Below are 26,305 nucleotides of genomic sequence, written 5' to 3'. Positions count from 1 at the left end.
AATTAGGGAAATGACACCTTTCACAATTGTCACAAATAATATAAAATACCTCGGTGTGATTCTAACCAAGCAAGTGAAAGATCTGTATGACAATAACTTCAAGTCCCCAAAGAAAGAAGTCGAAGAAGATCTCAGAAGATGGAAAAATCTTCCAGGGTTATGAATTGGCAGGGTTAATATAGTAAAATTGGCCATCTTGCCGAAAGCAATCTACAGATTCAGTGCAATCCCCATAAAAATTCCCATTCAATTCTTCCAAGAGTTGGAAAGAGCAATTTGCAGATTCATTTGGAATAACCAAAAACACAGGATAGCAAAAACTATTCTCAACAATCAAAGAACTTCTGGGGGAATCACCATCCCTGACCTCAAGCTGTATTACAAAGAAATAGTGATAAAAACTGTATGGTATTGGCACAAAGACAGGCAGGTAGATCAGTGGAATAGAATTGAAGACCCAGAAATGAACTCACACACTTATGTTCACTTGATCTTTGACAAAGGAGGTAAAAACATCTAGTGAAAAAAAAGATAGCATTTTCAATAAATGGTTCTCATTCAACTGGCAGTTGGCATGTAGAAGAATGCAAATCCATCCACTTTTAACTCCTTGTACAAAGCTCAAGTCCAAGTGGATCAAGGACCTTCACATAAAATGAGATACACTCAAACTAAGAGAAGAGAAAGTGGGGTTAGAGCCTCAAACATGTGGGTATAGAGGAAAATTTCCTGAACAAAACACCAATGGCTTATGTTCTAAGATCAAGAATCATCAAATGGGACCTCATAAAATTGCAAGCTTCTATAAGTCAAAGGACACTGTCAATAGAACAAAATGGCAACCAACAGATTTGGAAAAGATCTTTATCAATCCTACATCTGATAGCGGACTAATATCCAATATATAGAAAGAACTCAAGAAGTTAGACTCCAGTGAATCAAATAACCCTATTAAAAATGGGGTACAGAGCTAAACAAAGAATTCTCAACTGAGGAATATTGAACATGGCCAAGAAGCACCTGAAGAAATGTTCAACATCCTTAGTCATCAGGGAAATTCAAATCAAAACAACCCTGATATTCCACCTCACACCAGTCAGAATGGCTAAGATCAAAAACTTAGGTGAAAACAGATGTTGGCGAGGATGTGGAGAAAGAGAAACATTCCTCTATTGTTAGTGGGGGTGTAAGCTAGTAGAGCAACTCTGGAAATTAGTCTGGTGGTTCCTCAGAAAATTCAACATAGTACTTACTACCTGAGGACCCAGCTATACCACTCCTGGGCATATACCCAAAATGCTCCACTATGTTCATAGCAGTCTTATTTATAATAGCCAGAAGCTGGAAAGAAACCAGATGTCTTTCAACAGAGAAATGTATACAGAAACTGTGGTACATTTGCACAATGGAGTACTACTCGGTTATTAAAAACAATGACTTCATGATATTCTTAGGCAAATGGATAGAACTAGAAATATCATCCTGAGTATGGTAACCCAGTCACAAAAGAACAAACATGGTATGTACTCACTGATAAGTTGATATTAGCCCAAAAGTTCAAAATACCCAAGATATAATTCACAGACCATAGGAAACTCAAGAAGAAGGAAGTCTAAAATGTGGATGCTTTAGTCCTTCTTAGACAGACAAACAAAATACTTCTGGGAGGGACTTGGGAGAAAGAGAGGAAAAGGAGGGGGAAAAGGGGTTCAGGAACAGGTATGTGAGGAGGTGGGATGATATGCAGAGGGTCAGGAATTTGAACAGAGGTATGTAGCAATGGGGGATGGGGAATTGGGGGTATCCATTAGCAAGTTCCAGATTCAGGAAAGGAAGAGGCTCCTAGATCCCAACAGGAATGCGATTAGCTGAAATGCCCAACAGAAAGGAGGGAGAATCTGTAGAGACCATATACAGAGGTTAGGCAAGACCCACAGTTGGGGGATGGGGCCACCCTCTCATCTCCAAATTTTGAACCCAGAATGTCTCCTGTCTAAAGGAAATATGGGGACAAAGTGTGGAGCAGAGACTGAAGGAAAGTCCATCCAGAGACTGCCCCACCTGGGGATCTATCCCATATACAGACACCAAACCCACTTAGGGAAAGGACTAAAGGAGCTGAAGAGGTTTGCAACCCCATAGGAAGAACAACAATATCAACCAACCAGACCTCCCAGAGGTCCCAGGGACTAAACCACCAACCAAAGATATACTTGGAGGAACCCATGGTTCCAGTCACATATATAGCAGGGGATGGTATTGTCTGGCATTAATAGGAGAGGCCCTTGGTCCTGTGAAAGCTTGATTTCCCAGTGTAGGGGAATGGCAGGGTGGTGAGGTGGGAGGGGTTGGGTTGGAGGGGGAGCATCTTCATAGAAGCAGGGTAAGAGGGTATGGGATAGGGGGTTTCTGGAGGGGAAACTGGGAAAGGGGATAAAATTTGAAATGTAAATAGATAAAATATCCAATAAAAACATTCTAATCACAAGTGTCTACTGCAGTGGGGTACCCAATAGTTGAGTATGTAATTCATAATAGATCCCTGATATGTAGTTTGGGCAACTTTAAAAAAAATAAAAGCATATTCTATAGAAAATACAATTGGTATATAAATAATTTCTTCAGATAAAATACTAAGAAGTGTGATTACAGAAATTAAAATGAAACCATTGAACGAACAAGTGAACATTTATGAAAACAACTAGCAGAAATACTAATGATGAGAAGTAGACAAAAAAAGCAGTATTTAGAATTATCAAAGTAGATTATTTAATCCATTTTAAGAAATTGTATAGCATTTGCCATATGAGGAACTGATCATTAAAAACTCATCAGCTATATTTAAAATAAAAACAACAGAATCTGAAACTGAGCATTTTATTGATATCTGGGTTAGGCAACAGATTAGCCATTGTGAGTTGGCAGCCATGAGTAAGCAACTGTAAGTCATAGCAGACAGAGGAGCAGAAAGGCTGTGAGGGGGGTTACAGAGAATAGACACTAGAACAAGTAAATCTAAGTCTTGCTGGGATCCTACAGGAGAATAGTGATGATAAAGTAACATTTCAAATCAGTAGTTAAAACTTTTAAATTAATAACCTCTACAAATACTCCTTGAAGGAGGCTAATAAATTTTATTTTATTTTTTGAAAAGTAAACTTCTGGATCCATTATACAACAGCAAAGGTAAGAATTAAAAGTATTCAGAAACAAGGATAAGAACCAAATATTACTACTCTTTATGAACTGATTTATCAAATGACAATTCAGATGATTTAAACAATGTATTTTCTTTAAGGCAATGGATAAAATTATGACAAATCCAGGAAAGCACAGGGGAAAAAAAGTACCTTTAAGTTGAAGTGAAAACTGAGGTTTTTAAGAAGGCAAGAAAAATAAAAGAAAGAAAAGAACTGGATTTCTTGACCATGGTCAGTTGCCAGAGTAATGTCTGACACTAAGGATGAGTAAGGGCCAAGATACAAGAAAAACAGAACACAACAACAAACAAACAACACACAAAGCAGTATCGAGCAAAAAAGGAAAAAAATGACATATTAAAGCTACAATAATAACATCCAAAATGTGAGTTTTAGTAGAAGAGCAGGGAGTTCTAACCAGTATTTGTTCAGGAGGTAAGTGAAGACAATATTTAATATTCTGCACTTGGTTGAGTGAAATGCTTAGAGACATAAGTGCTATTACTGATAACAGAGTTGGCTCTAAGAACTCAGAGAACTACCTAACCCCAAATAATGCAAGAAAATAAAGGTAAAAGAAAATAACTACCAAAGAGAAGAATTAGTGGATCGTCCTAAATGTTTTGGATGCCTTAATCATAATTAATTAGGTATTATTGAATAAGAAATTATTTCCAGTTAAACCAGTCTCCGCATATTCAGATAGGTGTATTATATGCACAGATAGAGTCTCTTCCTATATCGCACAGTGAAACAAAGTTATGAATTAATAACAGTACAAATATGAAAAAACAGGTACCTTTGGGAAAATGTTTAAAGATTAATTCAAAATAAACCGTGTCAGGAAAAAAAAATCATCACACAACTTTAAAGTCCTGAAATTGGATGGTGAATATATGGTATATTGAATATATTCAAGTGGTAGGAGAGCAGAATGAATTAAATCATTGTGCAAAAAAAAATAAAGGTTAACATTAATATTTAAAGCCACATATAACAGAATAGGATAAAATATTAAAATAGATCTGGGGAAATTAAAGAGAGGTTGTAGCAATAGTAACAATGGGCCCTGATTTCAACCAAACAAGTTTGAATTGAAGCTACCACTGTAGAAATGGAAAGTCTCAAAACAATTGGGGTAATCAGGCAAGTTGGCTAAAAACAAGGCTGAGAAATGTGGGAAGAGAGAGGAATAGCTTGGCCTTTTAAAAACAGAGCAAACAGGAAAGGGATGGGCATTAGGTGAAGGTCAAACCCAGCCTCATTTGTGAGAATTGAAGGTCAAACCCAGCCACATTTATAAAAATTTGTAAAGGTGTTATAGAGATGCGGCATCTAAAAGCATACAGCAATGTGAGATAAAAAAACAGCTTTCCAAATTTAGATAAAAAGCAGGAAAGTGCAAAGCAATTTGAAGAAATGAAAGTTTCAGTACCATTGTACCAAATTTACAAAAGAAACTCTGTTAAAAGTGCTCTTACTGCTGATCCAACAGCTGTGGAAGAAAGGTCATGTTTTCTCCATTAATAGAAAATCAAAGTGTAAGAACTTTACTATGGTAGTAACATTAGTTAGAAGAAAATAGAATTTGAGCAGACTGCACTGAAATGCAATAAAATTTAAAGTATTTTATTAAGTAGGTCATTCAAATAAACAGCAGCATTGTTAGGGCTAAGAACAGGACACAGACATATGATCATAGACTGTGACTTAGTAATTTGCCATTGAAGATTTAACTCCCCCCCTTAAGTAAAACCTCATTAACCTGGTCAAAGCATCTTCTAAAGACGCTTCCAGAACAGTTCTGGGGGGGGGGGAGTAGTAAACCAGAGGAAAAGCATGAACATAAAAAAAAAAAAACAGATTTTGGCTTAATCAGGCATCGTGTATCAACTGAAATGTGTCAGGCAGAGATCATGTCGGATGATTTAAAAAAATGTTTAAAAAATAATGTGAGTTTGAAAAGTAAAAATGGCATGTATATTTTTTAGCCGTGCAAAAAAAATATATAAACAGCAGACAGATAGAAAAGATGGAAATGATTGCACACTGAATATAGTGTTCATGCTCAGCCAACTTTTTAAAATACACAAAATATATAAAACATAGGTGTATGTGTGAGTTTCAGAACTAAATAAAAATGTTAACTCATACTCATACCCAATTAGCAAAATCATGCCCACTGCTATTTCTGTAAATTCACAAGAAATCCACAAAACTAGAAAACAAACTTAAAAATATCTTAGGCTAAATACGTGATTCTCTTTCTTTGTTACAATATAAGAATCAAGAGTAATTTTTCAAAACAATGTATTTAAGGGCAGTGAGTCAAAAAGCATCTGCAGAGGCTTCCTAATGAATGATGTCCAATCGATTCCATTTTCTTGGATGATATGCTACACTAACAGGAGAGGTTAGTGCCAGTGGGGACATATGACTTTGGAGATTTTCACACATGACACTCTCATTAGCAATTACAAAATGAGAGAGAGATTTGTGTTCTAGTCTCAACACTCCACGTGACAGTTCCAAAGAGCTTTTTCAAACGTTGTGATAATTTGGGGCTAGTTGTGAGTTTAGCTGGGAAATTGTTTGCCACACAAGCAAAAAAAAACCCTTTGAAAAATGCTGAGTACAGCAACCCTGGGAAGGTTGAGGCAAGGAGATCCCCAAGAACTGCTTCCCTAACCTACTTGGAAAAGATAAAGGGAAAGATATTTTTCTAAAAACAAACAAACAAAAACCCAAACCAAATCAAAACAAACAAACAAATAAAAAACCAAAGTGGATTGCACCCAAGGAGCAGCAGTAACTTGTCACCTGGTCTTCACAGGAATGTACATGTACACACATGCACACATGCACAAGCAGTCACACAAGCACACACACACACACAGGCACACACGCATACACAGGTACACAAACATCCAAAATGCACACACAGGCACACAGGTACACAGACACACGTGCACACATGCATGCAAACACCCAAAATGTAATCAACTGAGGCCTGCACTGGATTCAAAGACCCAAAAGCATTTGAAGCTTCAGAATAGAAACAAAATATATCATGGGCATGTGTGTGCATGTGCGAGTGTGTGTGTGTATGTGTGTGTGTGTGTGTGTGTGTGTGTGTGTGTGTGGTGTATGTGTGTGTGCACGCATATATTTATTTCAATCAATCTTCATATCTGCCTTAACGATTTTGCGATGTACTGTCTTGTGAAAAGTCTGAAGTTTTATTGACCCGACAATAAGAAAACGAAAGAAAATTCTATGGATAAAAGAGTATTAAATCTCAATCATTACAGGTTCCAAAGGTGACAAACAATCCACTTTGACTTTGATGTGACTTCGATGTGGCAGCTTCTCTCCTGGAAGGAGTGGGCTAAGGTCAATGAGCTGGGGAACATTTGTCTCCACTCATGTTCCTCTCCGGGTCAATGATGTCAAATTTACCCATGTAACGCACAAACACTTCTCTCTCCATGGACTCTTGGCTGCTAAGTCTTCAAACCATGTGCGGCTCACAGACTCTGTAAAGGTACTCTAGGATATTACTGCTATTTTATTTTATTTTTTAAGATTATTTTTTTACTCCTGAATTCTAAATATCCAGGAGCGGGCTTCCTCTGTACTAACATGCTTGATGTTGGATTTCCCATTTCAAAGGAACAGAAGCGGGCAAGATTATGTAAATTCATTCAGAAATCAGTTGATAAAAGTCAAGTCAAGCAATATTTGCTGAAAGGAAAATGTGCCGATGTTCAGTATCAACATGAGCATTTCCTTTATTAGAACATAGTTTTATAGCAACAGCATGAGATGAGAAGGTATGAGGAGTACCAAGGACTAACAAAGAAAGTCAATTTATCTGGAAAGAATCAGATGACGTCTAGAAGAAAAAAATATGTCAACTTGTAAAATTTAGCCATTTTATCAGACTTGATAATTTTTATTACTAATGTACCAAGTATATTACATGTGGTTTACATGTCTAATTTTTTTTTAAGATATCCATTGTGAGTATAAAGGACAGAAATGTTGTTCATAAGTAATAGGATATAAACATAGAGGCTTCCCAGTCTTTTTCTTTAAAGTAAAAGAAATCCATATTGAGTATAGGTTACTACTTTTTTTCCTTAGGATACAATTTGATATTACTTTTAGATTTCCTCCACTAAACATTTTATTGCAAAATTACAAATAGGGATGTATGCAAAAGGTCAATTGAGGTCAATATCTCACAGCTATGCACACGATGCTCATATGCGACTTTTAAGTGGCATTGAGAATGATAATGACAGGTGATAGCACTGTGTCTAAGGGATAGGTTTCTCACTAGGGATAGTAATATATTATCAGTTGTGGCTACTCATGCTTTAATAACAAATATGATGTGGGGTGAGCAGAATCTCAAACTTCCTAGCCAGTCTACTCTTTCTTGCTCTTCTCATAGGTGAAGATATTAAACCCTTCAGGGACACAGTGATCCGTGCAGCTCTTACAAACTCATGGGAGAATGGCACCACTTTCCCTTTCCTTCTCACTGTTCTTTCCACAGATCAAAGAAAATATTCTGAGGTAAATAAAAATGCTTTCAATGGAAAGGTCCAGCTCTCATAAACCAACTCAACCCAACCCAACCCAACCCAACCCAACCCAACCCAACCCAACGAAACCAACCAAACAAGCAAACACGCCAGAGTTTAAGGATGATCTTGTAAAAGCCAAAACAGACATTTCAATGTGTAGCACAGCATTTCATGAAGGATGCAACGGCCTTCCTGCCTTTGTGAGGTAAGGGCGAAGAGTAGCTTGTTTAAGTCATGGCGAGCCAGAGACTGAGATGCAGTGATGAGGGTATAGCCCAGCTAAGCATCAGCACACAGAGGTTAGGTTACTTCCCAAGACTTGTGCAAGGGCAGGCATCTACTTATTTAATTGTATAAACTACAACTGGGTTCAGAGAAGACCATAAGGTAAATGAAGTCACTGGGAAAATGAAGCTTTAGGCCCATGTTTCCATGAAGGAACAGAGGAAAGTGTTCATATTCTTCAGCTTATGATACAAAGTCTGACACGCCGCATGGAGGGATGTAAGCTCTGGGATCCGAGCAGGGGGCCCTTCCAGACCCCATCGTGGTCATTATAATAGCAAAAAGCCTTGTGTCAAGGATTAAATTCTAGAGTAGCACTCAAGAATCTGGAAGAAAAGGAACCATTGCCTTCAGGTGTGTGTGTGTGTGTGTGTGTGTGTGTGTGTGTGTGTGTGTGTGTGTGTGTGTGTATGTGTGTGTGTGTGGTGTGTGTGTGTGTGTGTGTGTATGTGTGTGTGTGTTGAGAGAAATGGTGCAAAAAAATGCGAATACAGTACTCACATTGGAATTCTCAAATAAATAAAACTTTCAATGAAATTCTTTTATCCATTGTACAATTGACACCACAAACTTCTGCTGCATCTTTTATGAGCTTTGCGACTTTGTGCGAATGAGAGACTTCTATGTACTTCAATTGTGTCATAGGTAAAAATCCTGATAATAATAGAATGTATCTGAGAAACCATTTCAAGAAATAAGTTAAATATAAATGTTAGAGGACAAATATCTAGTTCATTTGGTGAGACTTTAAAAATAAAACTTATTATGAATTATATAGAACTAATCATAAAGATAAATTAAGTCTTATATGTTCAGAAATAAATCAGCAAAGTGTACATGTGAATGCTTATAAGCAAATCCGTACATATGAGCAAATCTGCATACTATATAACAATTTTTTTAAGGGGGAAGAGAGCTATTTTTAAGGGGGAAATGATAATGAAAATGTCATAAGCATAATGAAATTCTATCCAATCATAAAAATGTAATCGCCATATTTTCAGGAAGATGAATTGAAGAGGCCCATAAAGGACATCCACTGCATGGTCTTCCCCATACTTTTGTCTGTGGTTTCAAATCATTATATTTCTGTGTTTACATTGGGGTGAGTTTTATCAGAGAACTCACCCTGGAAATGGGTTATTAGCTCTCTCCCAGCTCACAGTAGCAGAAGGTGCTATGTGTGTTCCTGAGTGAGAAAACTCAGAAGCAGGCATACCTAACTGGGACGCTGGGTGCTACAATATTGAGTAACAGGCAAGGTATGTTCACTGGTGCAGTGGCATGACTCTTCTGGGGGTGGCCACTTACTTATTTTTAAAAAAAATATTTATATTATGAGATAATGCAATTACATCATTTTCCCCTTCACGTTCATCCCCTTCCCAAACCCTCTCTTTTAGCCCTCCTTACTCTCATTTAAATTCATGGTTTTCGTCTTCATCAATTGTTGTGACATACATACATATATACATACATACATACATACATACATACACACATACATACACACATACATACTCCTAAATATATAAATACATTCGGCTCAGTCCGTAGTTACTTGTTTTAATAATTAATGACATCCCTAGCCTAAAGGAGAAAGGCCAATACACACATTACCAAATAGATTACCAAATGAGTAAAACTAATTTATTTCAATACTCATCTTCAATAAAATACTATAATTTTCTGAAATAGAAAGAAAAAACTCATACATCTGCAGTCAACCTGACACTTCATAGTGAAGCATGAAAGCATGCATTTTTTTAAACTAGGAACAAGTCAACATTTCTTGTTATGCATTTTTAGTTAATAGCCTACCAAAACAATTGCCCTTGTGGATTGGAGCTGAAACTATTATCAGGGAACTTGCTAGAAATGCAAATTCTCAGGCTTTGACCTGCTGCCGAGCCATTAATTATATGATCCACCAACGAGTCACATATATTTTATAGTTTGAGAAGCCTTGGCCTCTAGAAAAAGAAATACCCACACATATTTTTAAAGGTAAGTTACAATGTACAGTAAAAAAACAAACAAACAAAAAACCCAAAAAACAAAAAAAAAACTGGAACAAAGGAAATGAATCTTTTGTTATTAACTGTAGAGACTTTGACTGGCACCAGAGGATAACTGAGGGGCTCAGAGGAAAGATCACAAAAGAGCAACAAATGGGTATCTTAGTACACATGCAGAATCCCAGAACACAGGAGTGAGAGGCAGAAAGATAAGTCTCCCTCCCCCAACCCAAACACAAGGAAGAAAAAAGAAAAAAGAAAAAGAAAGAAAAGCTCAGCAGCAAAATTTAAAGTTTTTTCTTAATATGCGAGTAACGCCAAAATATACTGGATTTGTATACACAGGCCTCTGGCCCTTAGAAAATGACTCTGACTACTATTCTCCTCTCACAGGGGTCCCAGAAGCGTTAACAGTGAGCAGTTAAGGCACACAAAAGGGTCAGTCCTGCTGTTCCAAAGTTGCAGGGTCTCCATAACACAGGGTAACAACAGGGTGAATGGGAGGAATCCCAGTGAAGATCCAATATCAACGGTGTCACAGAAGACAGAGATCTTGAAGCAGACCAGACCCATTGCAATCAATCATTTGCAAGTGGAGCTACTCAGACAGAGCAATAAACTGTGGGGCATACTGTAACATACCACACAGCTTCCACGATGGGATGTTTGCTATGCTCTGGTTTTTTGTGTGTTTTATTTGGGGGGTTGGCAAGGTTGAAGGGCAGATATGAGGATGCGAGGGACGAGGAGAAAAGGTGACTGAAGTGCATGATGTGAAACTTGTAAAGAATCAATAAAAAGTTAAAAAATAATAGTGAAGCCATTTGAAAAGAAAAAAAAACCCAGACACAAGACTATCATATTTTAATACATAGCACATGATATTAAAAATATGCCTGTGGGGTTGGGGATTTAGCTCAGTGGTAGAGCGCTTGCCTAGGAAGCTCAAAGCCCTGGGTTCGGTCCCCAGCTCCGAAAAAAAAAAAAAGAACCAAAAAAAAAAGAAAAAAAGAACCAAAAAATATGCCTGAGCAGTGGTGGTACAAGTCTTTGATTTCATCATTCAGGAGGCAGAGGCAGGAGGATCTCTGCGTTTGAGGTCATCTAGTCTACAAAGCAAGTTCTAGGACAGCCAGGGTCAAACTAAGAAACCATATCTCAAAACAGATAAAACTATATTATAAAAAACTATCTCATCTTACCAACTTAGCCTTAAAATATCAACACTGTATAAAATGTACACTTTTTAAAAACTTTTTTTAAAAAAAAGAGGAATATTGAAGGTTTGTGAAAACTTATAAAAACAATTGCAAATGCAATGACTAATGGCGGCTCACGTTTGCAGCTACTCTTCTCACTTGTTAGAGACCTCGTTCAGCTTTGTCTCCTGGGCTTCGAGCTCTGTGGGTAATGTGCCAGCCTTCAAGGGTGGCCTCAGGCAAGTAACAGCCTCGAGAAGCTTGAGTTTCCTCACTAGACTATTGAAATCACGTGACTGGAGACACTTCAAGAGCTTAGGCAGTGTCTGGGTCACAGCATGACTGGGGAGTGCTGGCCACTGTTATTCACACCACTCATAGGACATAACAGTGGTTTATGCTACAGAAAATAATTCCTGTCCAGTAGTCATTTAGGCAATCTAAGCAGCTTTTACTATTGATAGAATCTCTCTCTCTCTCTCTCTCTCTCTCTCTCTCTCTCTCTCTCTCTCTCTCTCTGTGTGTGTGTGTGTGTGTGTGTGTGTGCATGTCTCTAAGTGTATATGCCCTTCTGTAGGTGTGCCTGTGGAGGACAGTGACTGACATTAGGTGTTTTCCTCTACCATTCTTTACCTTATTTCTCAAGACAAGCTCTCTCACTGAACCGAAGCCCACTGGTTAAGCTAGGCTGCCTGTCCAGCAAGTTCCTGGGATCTGCCCATCTTTGCCTCTAACTGGATACCGGCCACAGAATACATACCTAGCTCTTTATGTGGGTGCTGGGAATTCAAATAGGTGTTTGTGTTGTGAGCCTTCTGACCAGTCCCTAATTGGGTTGAATTTTATGCTTTCAAAGTTTCCAGTAAAAATATGAAACTAACACCATTGCTAACCTAAGGATGGGGTAGAGTTCTTCCCACAGAACCAGCAACTTAAATCCATTAGCTGGACTATCCATGTGACTTTTGTTGCTTCTCAGCTCCCATAAAATATGCCTGACTAACAGTATTATCAATGACTTCCTATACTAGTTAGCCTTTTTAGCAGGTTTTATTTTATAAGCATTCAAATTGGCTGTGCTGGAATTTGGCTCCTATTAACGAATGACTTTGTGATTCATTTATCTCACCATAGTGAAAAAAAATGTACATTTTGGTTGTTGTTGTTTTTGTTGTTGTTATTTTCAAGACAGCATTTCTCTGTGTAACAGTCCTGGTTGTCCTGGAACTTGTTTTGTAGACCAAGCTGGCCTTAAACTCACAAAGATCCGCCTCCCTCTGCCTCCCAAGCACTGAGATTAAAGACAGGCACCACCAAGCCCTGATGTATTCTCTTACGGTCAGGAGAGAGGCGACTTCGATTTTGTAACATAGCATGTCAATCGTATGTCATCGTTCTTTGGTTATGAGAATGTGCTGATAAAGCATGTTTGTTTAGGTTATTGTGATGCAGGGACACTCCAATCTTCCATTGTGGGAATGTCACCATGAGAACAGCAAATAGATATCATTGTATTTCTGTTGTGTTGGTGCTGGGCTGTGTGCTGGAGGGGTTGCTGAGGCCGGGGTGAGACATGATCACCCACACCATGGCCTTACAGGGATTTAAAGAAAGGCAGAAGAACTGGACCACTCAAGTGACAGGGAGTGATAGGTGATAAGGTGACTGAAGTTTCAGTCTGTCTATGACAGTGTAACCAAAAGCAAGTGACAAGTGACAAGGAGCGTCTAGGGACAATAGTCAGGCAAGGTTTTATGGCTGATTTGGGGATTACAGACCTTAAAGAAAAGAGGGATTCTTTTTCTACTAGTTCGTAATTTTTCCTCATCCACACTCATAGTTCATGATTTTGCCATCCCAGTTCTCAAAGTATCATTATCTATTTTTTGTAAACCCTGAAGTAGAGTAAACTACATTAAAACACCTTAGCGTAAAGAAGAAACTTTATGCTACTAATATGTCCGGGAAGCCAATTCCATTTGCTATAAAAAGGTCTGGGTTAGGCCTGAAAATAAACACAAAGTCAATAGAGCAACTTTAGAGTCTATGCCGAAAAATGATGCCTTTTAAAGGCCCTGGGCCGGAGTTTAAGAGTAGTTTAAGAGAGAAAGAGTGGTCTGAAGAATTGCTAGAGACATACTAACAGAGGATTCTACCATGTCTTGCCTTCCTCCCTGGTTTGTCTCCTTTCTAACATCCCTCTCCTTCCTCACCTACCGTCTTCCCCTCTTTTCTTCCTCCCTTTTTATAGCTTCCCTTCACAAACATTCATTGAACATCTATGATATGGCAGGTACTATTTAGCTCTTGTGAATTCAAAAAATGAAGACATGGGCAAGGGCTCAGGTCCTCACAGAGCTTCTATTTTTGTCGGCTGAAGAGGACTACTAAAGAAATAGAGGGAAAACTGTAGAAGGTGTAAGGTCCTCTGAGGAAAAGGATGCGCAAGAAAGTGCCACAGATACATAGGAGCCACCCAGGGGTAGGGTGGATTAGTCATGCAGATGTGGGGGTGGTGGAGAAACAGACTCTGCAGTCTTTGGAACACTGAGGTCAAGGGTTGTGATGCGGAATGGCTTGTCCTCATGGAAAATCCATAGAACCAGAGTGAAGAGAGAGAAGAGGACAGAGAAGAGTTCAAACCAGGGAGTTTGCAAGGGGTAGTGGAGGTCAAAACACGTAAGTGCTTCAAAGGCACAGTTATAACTTGACTAAGGGATAGAAGCAGCCAGTAAATGGCTTGCTTTTTTTTTTAAGAGAAAAAGGCAATGTGACCTACTTGCTGTTCAGAACAACTTCCACAGGGCAGGAACAGGCAAGAATCTTCAGCATCAACTTAGGGGAGGACAGCAATAAGCTTGTGAGCAGAGGGTTGAAGACTGAGTCAGGAGTGAGCCCTGGAAGTGGAAATCCTGTGCTCTCTAAAGGGAGAGGCCAGCCATTCTCCCCTCCTACTGCTATTAAATAAAACCATATCTCTGTTTTACCAAGTATATATTCACAGTTCATCAGTGCCTAGCACAGTGGGCCTAGGAAGCCAATCAAAAGGAGCTTAGAGTTGAACTACACACTAATGAAATAATGGAGTGCAGAGGTAAGGAGGCTCATGATATTTGGGATGAAAAGAACATGCTATGCAGAGAGATGCTGCTTGGAGAAACCCAAGGTGCACAGGCAAAGGTATTTTATAATAACAGACAAAAATATGTTTAAAATGATGGAGAAGGGGCCAAGTGTCCTGGAATCTTTGTTCAAAGAAAAATTCAACACAAGTCACAGGGGCTAAAGACTGACTACCTCTCTTTACATTTCTAATTGTTAAAATCATAAGATTTCTATTTCAACTACCAATTTACAGAATGTCAATATTTCATTTGTTTTTATGAGATTAAAAACAATTGCTTATAAACAACCATCTAAGTACACACATTTTGTCTTAAAGATGCATTAAAATTTTTCCTTTAGAGAACTTACATTTTTACTATATTTATTTACTTTGGGGAAAGGACAGTGTGAGGTGTAGGTGGGGGAGGGTTCATGCCACCACACATGTGCAGAGGGCAGAGGACAATTTAAAGAAATCATTTCTCTCCTAGACAACTGGCAGGACTTGGTTCTCCCCTTTTATCATGTAGATTCCATGGACTGACCTCAGATCATCAGGCTTGGAGACAAGTGTCTTTCCACTGAGCCAGCCACACAATTTTTTTCACATACTTTGCAAAATTTTATATTTATATTTTGAAAGGTTACTGATTATAGAAAGTGATTATTCAAATGGCACAGGTGGACAGAGTAGAGCGTCTTGTGAAGATGGATGTAAGTTGATGGTGTGTAATGAATAAATCTGGGTGGTTAACACAAGGACCTTGTCCATCTGAAATAAAGAAACGTGCTGGCCTCGGGAGAGTGAATTAGAGTTAACCATAGATATTCCAAAGCCAAAGGAATTATAAAAAAATAACTATTGACTAAGAAAGTTCTATTGCTAGGAAACCATGACACTAGGACCAGAAGACAGAACACCGTGCCTGTCAGTAGGGAGGGGTGAAGAGGAGGGTTGCTGGCAGTAGACCCCTGTGCTTATAGATGCACACTCCTGGTATGATGTGGGAGAAACCTGGCTCATCTTGCATAAAGCAGTCAAGTATAAATAAATCTAGACAGATCTCATCTTGATAAGAGAGAAGCCCCCAAGCCTCGTAAAGTGAGGAGACAGGAGACAGACAATAATCAGTAGTTTTTTCCCCCTGTATTTAGCAGAAAGGGTTGTTGTTTTGTTTTATGGTACTGATCAATCAAGGTTCACAACACCTAGAGTTCCTTCTTGCAGGCACAAAAGAATTATTTTGTTATTATATTTGTTTACTAATCTAAGACACCCTTGTCTCTAGCCTTCACTTAGAGTCCAGGCTACTAATGGCCTTGAGTGGCTACACATGTCCCCTTACACTGCGTTCTCCACTAGCTAAGCAGAAGGGCCCTGGTGCTGTCTATAACACTCAACTCTATATTCCCTCTTTCTGCTTCTTTCCAGACTCAGCCATCATGCGTCAAACATCCCAAATCATTTAACTTCCTGGTTAGTTCTGGAAGAGTTACCTGCCCTAGTACCATCCCTAAAACTTTGGCCTTCCACCTGGACAGTTATACTTGTGTTTTTACTTAATATTTATTTTTGCTTGTGTGTGATTAGGGTGTATTTATACTTATATACAAGTGTGTTTATAGATGGGTGTACACAGAAAGGCCATAAGTGTATCCTTATACTAGATCCCATTTCTTTGCTTCAGAAATACTTGAGGCACTTTACAGTTCTATACATGCCTTCCCCGGAATATAGAAAATGTAAGTGAAGTTAAGTTCTTAGTTATTTGCTAATCACTCAACCTTTGCTGATTATTGATAAGTGCTAACATACGAAGGTAGTAGTTCTTGATAATTGAGAAGATAAAAAGGTTTTAACGTTAATTTCTGTTCCAGATAAGGAGTGTCTTGAATGAAAAATAATATTACGTCAATGGGAACTAGCATTTACCGAGATTAAAAGAAATGGAAACTCAGCTTCAGAAAAACTGCATCATCTCCCAAATTCACAAACTGTAAAATGTAATGTATCGCAAATAGAAGTCAAATAAAACAAACATGATGGTCAGTTCAGTTTCATAAAGAAAAACAAACAAATAAGTCAGGAATCGTAGCTTGTGTGTACGGTTCTAGAACATAGACGGCTGAGGGAAGAGAACGGGACTCATTGCTGTGTCTGGGGCTAGCCTGTCTGCCAGGGTAAGACTCAAGAGCCAAAAGAATCAATCCATCGAGTGGCTATCATGTAAGTGTTATTAACTCTATTTGTTCGTGAACTCAGATTATGTAGAAATGTGAGAATATCAGGTCAAAGGAATGTTTATTTGAGGTGCAGACTTAAAGCGAGCGTTGTGACTCACGGTAAACACTTGTATGTAAGTCACGGTGCTGGAGTGCACTTTGTTCTCTCATAAACTCAAGACTTAGAGACCGTTGCTAGCCACACACAAACAGCTCCACGGAGCACTACTTTAAACAAATGATAACCCCGTGGCTGGGAAGGGTGATCTCCCAGTGCCAGGTGACTTCTGGGTATGTGTCAGATGCTTAAGATGAACATTAACTAAATTATTTGGGTCACCAGAGTAACCCTTAGTGTACTGAAGCCGTACTTTGAGGAAACAATATGATTTTTAAGAGAGCCAGAAAAACTGTAAGCGATTCTTAACCCATGTTATCACAAGGCTGGGGGAAGGTTGTAGTTTCTTACGTATCATATTTACCATTCTCAGGATAATCTTGAGATGCCCATGATTCTCACAGCCTTGAGCGTGGGGAACCTCCTCACAGTACAGAGAGGCTCCCTTATTACAGGGAGTTGATTTCAGTCAGCCTGTGTAAGAGTCACCCCCTCCCCCAAGGGCAGAACAGGTTAGGGGTAGGACAACAATGACTTTCCAAGGTTCCCAGGGCTGATCGTTTAAAGAAACATTTTAGCCTTAAAATAGAACATCTGTCAGGAGCCTTTCCCCAGTCCCTGGCCAAAGAGCTGATAACTAAACCAGCCCTAAAAGTAAAATATATAAATTGGGTAATTGGCAATAGAAATGCAAGTCAGTACTTTGGCCAGAGAAATTCTTTCTTCACCCCAACCCCCCCCCCCCAAATAAACCCTGCTTATCTACTTCAATGAGCTGGGGTTTTAAATATTAACAAATGTTTCCTTTTATAAAGAATTAGAGTCATAAACATTTGAAATTCCCAGAAAGAAGCCATAGCTTACATTGACTCGTTGTCTACCGGACTAATCAACCAAATATAACTTTAACAATTGTTGAAAAAGATGGAATGTTGCAAACCCAGGACTGAAGTATAGTGCATACAGGACTATATTTAAGCCCCTATAATAGCTGCTCCTTGTCTGACCTAACGCCTCGTGTCCATTAGGTGAAAGCTTTGGAAATGTATTCATAGACTACCTTCCATCAGACCCAATACTAAGGAGGTCATTGGATCTATCATCTGTGCTGTAAGCCACCGCCTACCTGATGTTCCCACCAGTGAATTTAAAGTGTCATGATTTAAAGTTGTCTTTGTTCCATTACTAATACAATTGTTGCCATGTTTAAATACGAAACTTGGGCTGATTTGTCTCCAGAGTAACTGATCTCTTACCCTCTTTGAAGAGAAAGCTGTTTCTCACATCAGCACTTCAGTACCACCCAAAGAAGGAAACAAAACTCTGCACCCCAAACTGCATGGAGACAGTGAAGAACTGATAGCCAAGCTCCATCCTGAAACAGTCCTGCTAAGCCCATCGGTCTCTAGAAGTGAGTTCCTGCAGGAACTCACAGTGCCTCTTATGCACACAGGGTTGCTCACAGTTGAACTCTGCTCACCTTTGCTTGGGGGGTTTGGACACGTGACATGATATCTAGAAGATATATATGGTTTAAAACACGGTTGTATGCTTCACAGCATTTTTTCTTTCCCTTCCCGGCTTTGTTTTTAAAGTCAGGGAAAGGAAAGCTCTCATAAATCTATTGATTTATAACATTAACCATGTTTCAGAAACTGGCTTGCCTTTTATGCAGAACCAAAGAGGAGGGATCAAAGTCCTTTGGAATGACAATAGGAGTCTCTCCTTACAGTTTATCTCATATTCTTTTTTTCTATTTGTTTTTGTTGCCATTTTATGTTTGGAAGATATTTTGTTTATTCTCACTTTCCAGATTTCTTCCTGTCTAAGCAATGTAGGTTAAACTCGATTGCTCTTCCTTTAGCTTCGACCCCCTGAATCCTTACTGGCATGCACCACCCGACCCACGTTCATCTTTCACTATCACAGAAATGCTTGTAAAATTAAAGCTACTTTTGGTTTGCCAATTTAAGAACTAATCTCACAGATAAAATGCCGACAAAGATGTGAATATGTAATGTGCTGCAGTCCCACTGTGAAACAGGAACTGCGAGGTGTTTGTGCATGAGAGAACCTCTACAGAGAATAAGCGAATGCAGACGTTTATAAAAATTTACCAAAAGTTCGTAAATGGTTATTTTTGGTAAAATGTTGTTAATCAAAACACTGACCAAACGCTGTCCATTTTCTAGCACTATTTTCATAAAGCGTTCCTTTCTTAAGCGCCAAGAAAAGTAAGATGCAAAAAAAAAAAAAAGAAAAAAAAAAGGAAAAAGAGAAAAGGTTTGTTGTGATTGATGTATCCTGTTAACACTTTCGAGACCAGAGGGATGAAGCTCAGAGTGCTGGATCCTAATGAGATACCATGAAATGCACCTCCAAACATCCCAGCTCTGTGTTCCAAAGTAAAGGATGGCTCTTTATTACTTCATCAGAATCCTTCCATGTCAGGCAGCTAAGGGGTCTCCAGCAGAAGAAAAGAACTGTTCCACAGTTCTGTCTCTATGCTATATACCAATCCCTCCTGTTGTGGTGCTGCCGTCTCGGGTATTTAATTAACAAGGAGCATCTGTGGAAAGGAGTTCGTCTATAATTTTGGTGAGTCATCCACTTCTGAGTCATGGGTTCTAAATTGTTTTAAAATCAGTGGTGCTTGGCTAACACACATAGACGATAAAAAGAATAAATGATAAAGGCGCATTAGAAGGTAGCCTTCTCCAACTAGTGAGATGGCTCGGTGGTGCTGGACACTGCACCAAGGCTGATGACCTGAGTTTTATCACTGGATGAAATTGGTAGAAGAAAAGAAAAAAAATCTCTAGAAGTTTCCTCTGACTGTCATACAGGTGCCATGGTACCCATGCCCTCTCCCCCCCCCAAAAAAAAATAGAAAAAAAAGTAAGTAAACTTTCTATCATGTACTGCTTTCATTTTAATCTCTACTTTGCTAACAAATGATGCTACATTAACTAAAAGGCATTAGTTAAGCACCTTTGTGTTAAATAAGATATAATATGCCTTAACTTCTCCTTTTGAAGTTGTCAGAAGTCAGCCATCCTGAGCTGTATACTTAAAGGCCCAGAATACCCTTGACAGCACGACAAGCTAATCCGAAGGTCTTGTGGCTAAGTGACACACAAAGATATATACACAGGTGGAAAAACACAAATGCACATCTTGTACTTCAGCCATGGATCCAGACACGGTAGCACGTGCGAGTGGTCCTTGTCAGAGCTGGAGCAATGGGGGCTCCAAGGAGCCCAACATCACCTTGGGCTGCTTAGTGAATTAATGGTCATCTGAGCTACACAGCAAGACCTTGTGTAAGTAATAATGACAAAAGTAAATAAAAATCAATAGAGACCCCGTGGCAAAGCTCACGATATGATAAAAAGACTAAAGTGACACCAGCAAGTCTTATTGGGAAAGAGTATAGCTTGGTTAAACACAAAATGACTTCTGGGTAGCAAAGACAGCTAGCTAGCTAGATAGTGAGTACCGGAATGAGGATATAAAAGGAACATAATGGCCCTGATCTACTGAGGTGGACTTACATGTAGTTGTGTTAGAAAATTTGCCCTTAGGTAAGAAGAAAAATACCTAATTAGATACTGGCTAGTTAAGTCATGATGTGACAACTGTCCACGGAGACAAAAGAAGCCAAGGGATGTAAAATCACAAACACTGACGGACAGTGTCCTGGATAGAGTGGGAAGAGACTCTGACAGCCTGCACCAGTTGGATCCCACTTGGAATTTTGGTCATTTGCTCATCTTTGGGTCAAAACTTCAGGCAAGAATGAGGGATTATTTTCTCCACAGTAGATTACTTGCTCCGGGGCCCTAAAGTCATGAGTTCCATCCTAGGACAAGGAAAAAAAGAAAAAATAAAAGACAGATGAAAAAAAGAGGAAGAAAGGAGGGAAGGTAACATAGAACCAGTAGGGCAGGATAAGGCAATTATTAGGTTACGAGTAGTTAGCTTAAAGAACAGAAAACATTCAGGATAAACTTCATAGTGCCAAGGGACAGAGAAATTTCAGGTGTCTTGTGCACCTAGATTCCTAGATTCAAGAGAACATTGATACCCTAATAGAGCATCATGGAAAGAGAAGCTGCTTTTCTAGAAGCAAAGTTAACACAGTAAGACAGAGCTGGCTATAGATGAGAAAGAGATGAGTCTGCCTGAAATGAGTGGACATTGGTTTTAAAGGGTCATGGTGTAGCTTGTAATAGCATCCAATAGAAAGGCAATAGTGTTTCCTTCCTGTCTGGGCGTTCTGATTCAAGCTCATACTCGTTTCTGTATTCCCAACATTTCTTTCACCTGATCGCGCTTGTACCTGACTGCCGACTCAAAGCATCACACTTTTCAAAGTAGGCTTGGCTAATTTATGCTTTTGAAATATAAGCAGTGTATGACTTAAAGGTTTGAAAAAGTCTCTGAATATAGTAGATGCCTACATTCCAAGGCTAGCTATTGAAACAAAACCCACTAAGCTCCCTTGATGAAAACAGCTTTTCAAAGCATATGCTAGAGCAGTCTATTAAGAATAATGTGGATTCACATGGTGCTATTAGGATCTAATACACTTGATGGAAAAATTCATAATGAGCCTCTTAGGTATTGCCTCGGCTTGGTATTTCTTACAATGGATGTGGAAGGAATCACCAGGGAGCTTGTTAAAATGCAATTTTTGTCCCAGGAGGTGTAGGTCAGGGTCCAAGAATCTGTATTTATGTGAAACTCCCAGGGATGAAGGGTCCAGGGAACTACTGTTTCATGGATCACATTTTGACTGGGAACAGAGGGCTTACTACCCACAATCCTTTGCTGTGGAATGTTATTATAATAATAATTACTTGGGTATTTTTTGTTTTATGCATTAACTTTTTATTGACATAGATCACAGACTTTGAATTCCCATTCTTTTGAAAATTAAAATATATACTGAAATTTAGGAAAAAACCTGCTCAATGGGCAGTTACTTCGTTGTTAAGTTTGTTTTTGTTTATGCCTTGCAAGTATGTCAGATGATGCTTGTAGAACACACATTGACTTGCCTTCCATCACATTCTTGCAGGATCAATGCCACCAGCATTAATTGGGACTATTGGGCTGTAGTAACTGCCTGCTTTTGGTTTTGGTGATTTGGCATAGACGAGTCCATCTCTGACGATAAAATAATTGCAAGCCTCCTCCTCTCAGCACTTAATTTATGACGGCAACGGTGCAGAATCAGGGATACTTCCCGTGCTCTAAGACACTGAATGACCGTGCTGCTAGATCAGTGGTCCAAAACCACCCATCTGAATGTTTTCAACTTGCTTGATTTAGAACAACTTCTAAAGGAAAGTTCTCTCTCTCTCTCTCTCTCTCTCTCTCTCTCTAAATATGGTATGAGTAAATAACATCACATTGTTTCCTGTCTTCTTCAGTAGCTATGAAAAGATGGACGATGCTGTTCAGACAAGGGTTTTTGCTTACTTAGTAAGAAATTAAAAATGGCATCTGTTTAAATTTCAAGTCTGTTCCCTAAATCATCACACTGAAGGCTAGCTTGGTATTCTGGTATGATTAATGTCCTTTAAAGATAATACTAAAAGATGGATCATGCAACATCACTGGGTGACCTGCCACTGATGTGCCCATGTTACCCATCGGTGCCACTCCATGAGCTATGCCCAACGACTCCATCGAACTCTACAGACACTTGCTCATCCATGTTTACTGCTGCTCTATTCACATTCGCTAGGAGACAGATTCAACCAAAATGTCCTTCATCTGGTGAATGGATACTGATAGTGTGCTACACATACCCTATGAAATACTATTCAGCTATAAAGGAAACTGAAACCATGGAGTTTGCAGATTAAATGGATGGAACTAGAATGAGCTTAAGTTAACTCAATCCCACTCTACCCCTTCTTCTGTAAAATTCCCTGACCTTTAAGTGCAGGATTTGTGTTGTAGAGGGATTAGCTGAAGCTAGGTGCCAGGATCATATTGTGTGTTCGCTCTCATCTGCGGCTCCAAACTCCAAATCCTCAGAGGTAAGGAGAGAACATGGAATAACTGTAGAAGCCAGGGAAATAAAATGGTAGCATGGGACAGGAAGGAACAACAGAGAGGGAAATCAAAGACTGCAAGTGATTTGGAGGGGAACCAGGAAAACTAGAAAGCAGAGAGATTGCAGAAACAAAGTGAGAGGTCAACACAGAGCCGAGCGAATAAGGAAGGTTAAATAAAAGCAAAGATGTCTGAAAAAGTCCTAAGGAACTGTATTATTATTTATTAAAAATTATATATGAATACATACAAATATATGGTTGAAATGAAATTGTATACATTGGGCTAGCAATGCTTCCCTCATGAGCCATATACTGTGAACAAAACCCTCAATACCAGGATACAAATGCTACTGATGAGTTTCTGACTCATGAGTCAGGGTGTCCAGAAGGCTACCAGAATATTATAGGCTATTGTTGTTGCCCTAGTTATCTCACTGAGAATGAAGGTTAAAACAGTAGTGCCGAGGAAACTAGGAGCTTCAGACATAGGAACTGTAGGATCTGAGCTGGTCCTGACCTGAAAACCTTTCCCCTGAGAACTCTGAAAGCTTCCAAAGGAGGAAAATAACCACTAGTCATGACTCCTGTGAGTTAAAACAATGGCAAGCAAGCATGATAATCCTAAGAGTGCAACGGTGGCACTCATAACTTGGTAGTAACCAACAGCTTTCTAATTGAGCTTACGAGTCACTGAACAATAAAGAAATTGTGTCCGCCATTAGAAACTGAGCCAAGGGCTAGAGAGGTCATATATCCTGGAGAAAATCCTACAACTGCCACTTCACTAAACCAGCATAATCCTGAACTGCTTTATAAATATTTATCCTCGTTCCTACAAGACAGTGTGACTCTCTCTACTCAACAAAGACTCTTCTTTCTACAACAGAGACAATTATAGAAATTTGCAACTGATAAAGTGCATAGAAAAAAATGATCCTGGCACCTCGCTTCAGCTAATCTCTCTACATCACAAATCCTGCACTTAAAGGTCAGGGAATTTTACAGAAGAAGGGGTAGAGTGGTATAAGAGCCAACGCATTCTTTATGTTTTTAAGTTGGACTTTTAGCATCCCTAAAGTTTAGGATTCCTCGACTTCAAAATATCTGCAATTGTACTTACAGTTTCATGCCTTAAACCTTAGAAAACCTAACTCCTTTTGCTAATGAAGATGTTGGCTGTTTTCGTGCATGTGTGTGCATGTGTGTTGCATTCATATGAGTGTGGAGGTACACACCCGTGGGTGAAGTTCTGAGCAAGCCGTAAGCATCTATTTACCTCGGCCTCACTGAAATAGTCTCTCACTGAATCAGAAGCTCACCGTTTTGGCTTTAATGGTTAGCTAGGGAGCTCTTGATAATCTGCCTATGTTCTCCATTTTGGCTACTACGGACATGTTCAAACCAGGACCTTAGGCTCACAGAAAAAGTGGCCTTACCCACTGAGCAATCTCCCCTGTATCTTGTGCTAGATCCACTATCCTAAGAGTGTTAGCCCCAGACTGATTGAGTGCTATAGATCCTGAAGGAGATGGGCAGATAAAGGAAAGTTATTGGGAGTCTGCCAAATTAACCATGCTCTTTAGCCGGGTTAAATTTGTTACTACCTCCAGGCCATTACTTTAAGCCTCAGATCATTGAACATTGTTGGGAAATAATACAAGGATGTGAAGTCAGACATAACCTTCCTCAGCATATAAGTATTGCATGACATGTGTCTGGTATAGTCCATATTAATACAAGTCAACAGCCGATAGTTAAAGAAACACAATAGCATGCCTAAAATACGTGTAGGAATATTGTTTCTATACATAGCACATGGGACCCTCATTATTTCATTTTTTTAAAAGAATATTTGTATAAGAATGAGCCCTTCTACTTTTATTGACAGCAGTTTTCAACTTTATTAAAATCTCTTAAAACATCCGTGGTTGCCTGAAGCTCATATGCTTATAATAATATGACAAATGTAAAACCCAAAGATTTAGGATGAAATGTTCCATTGTCTTAAAAAAAATCTGTGAGGCCAAGTTTAGAAAATCTTTCTTTTCCTCCAAGATTGATGCAATTAAATACACTAAAACTAGACCAAACAACAAGATGATCTTTATATAGATGTGGTTTGCTTCTCTGAGTCTACGTCTATATATGGCTCTTTGGAAACATCAAGATGTTTGGAGAGTAGCAAACTATTTGTTGTCAGTCGACATGCATATGCACCGTAGTGAAGACTCAGTGGACATAATGACTAATAGAGAGATTCTTCACGGAGTAGAAATCATCAAGCAGCCCTGTATGACATGGGGACTTGTCAGAAAGGTATACCTGGGACAGACTAAAAGAGCTCCACGAGGTGTGCTTATCCCCTCAAGCTGGTTATGTAATTAGCAAATGAAAGCGAAGCTCCAAACAGGATGGATGTTGTGGATGAAAAACACGTTTGCTTATAAAAACGACAAATAAAAGTGAGTCAATAGTTAGGGAGGTAATGCCAAAATCCTCGTGAGCAGTTTATCCTGAAAACTAGACATTTAAACTGTGAAAACAGAACACGGCCTCCTCACGAGGATTTTGGCATTACCTCCCAGAAATTTTAGTGTCATTGAATCAGGTATCTGACCTGGGTATCAAATTTTTTAAAAGTTCCTCAGGTAATCTAAAGTAGATAAGAACTACTGCTTAAAAACACGTGAAGCTTTTTCAATTTTATATTCATGTTTCATTCAGCCTATTTGTGTATCTACGGTCACGCTACTGTATTGACCTCATGGTCATAGTGTAAAACCACATGAGGTGATATTATGAAAGCACATGAATCCTATTATTAGTACAAGAATTTCCAATGTTTCCCGAAGGGAGTAAACACTTAATACAAATCATTGAAGAAAACATGACAGCACAGTTTAATTTATCTACATTCACATGTATAACCTACATCAACATGTAGACCCTAAGACCCTAAAGCTGTCCTTCATAAACACTATCTATATCAGACTATACTTAATTGTTTTCTTTATTTTATATCTATATATCTATCTATAGATGATAGATAGATAGATAGATAGATAGATAGATAGATAGATAGATAGATAGATAGATGGATGGATGGATGGATGGATGGATGGATGGATGGATGGATAGATAGATAGATAGATAGATAGATAGATAGATAGATAGATAGATAGATAGATAGATAGATAGATAGATAGAAGGGCTATAAATACAAAATAACATTTGGAGGAGGTTTAGTTTTTCTTTATGCTTATAAATGGCAGGTCCTGAAAGTCCTGTAATTGCTAAGTACATGGTATCTTCCAGTGCCTTATACTCAGTGAAGATTCTACACATGCCTGCAGACAATGAACACATCTGTCAAGTTGGTGTCCTAAGACAGTATCACATTGTTTAGGTTGAGTTTTGTGAAGCTCTCTGGCAATTGAAACTTAGCAAGTGGAAATGCTGACAGATGTGTAACTAGACTGCTCTGAAATCAT

At 38.9% G+C, this 26,305-nt stretch overlaps 1 protein-coding gene across 10 annotated transcripts in view; it reads right to left on the bottom strand.

The window, feature by feature from the left end:
* The window catches only part of Pde4d (phosphodiesterase 4D), a 1,511,604-nt gene that overhangs the window by 413,702 nt on the left and 1,071,597 nt on the right, over window positions 1–26,305 (bottom strand).

The sequence above is a fragment of the Rattus norvegicus genome, chromosome 2, assembly GCF_021556685.1.
Source record: "Rattus norvegicus strain SHRSP/BbbUtx chromosome 2, alternate assembly SHRSP_T2T, whole genome shotgun sequence".
Classification (NCBI taxonomy): Eukaryota; Metazoa; Chordata; class Mammalia; order Rodentia; family Muridae; genus Rattus; species Rattus norvegicus.
The sequence above is the reverse complement of the archived record's forward strand: the minus strand, read 5'-3'. Positions and strand labels throughout refer to the sequence as shown.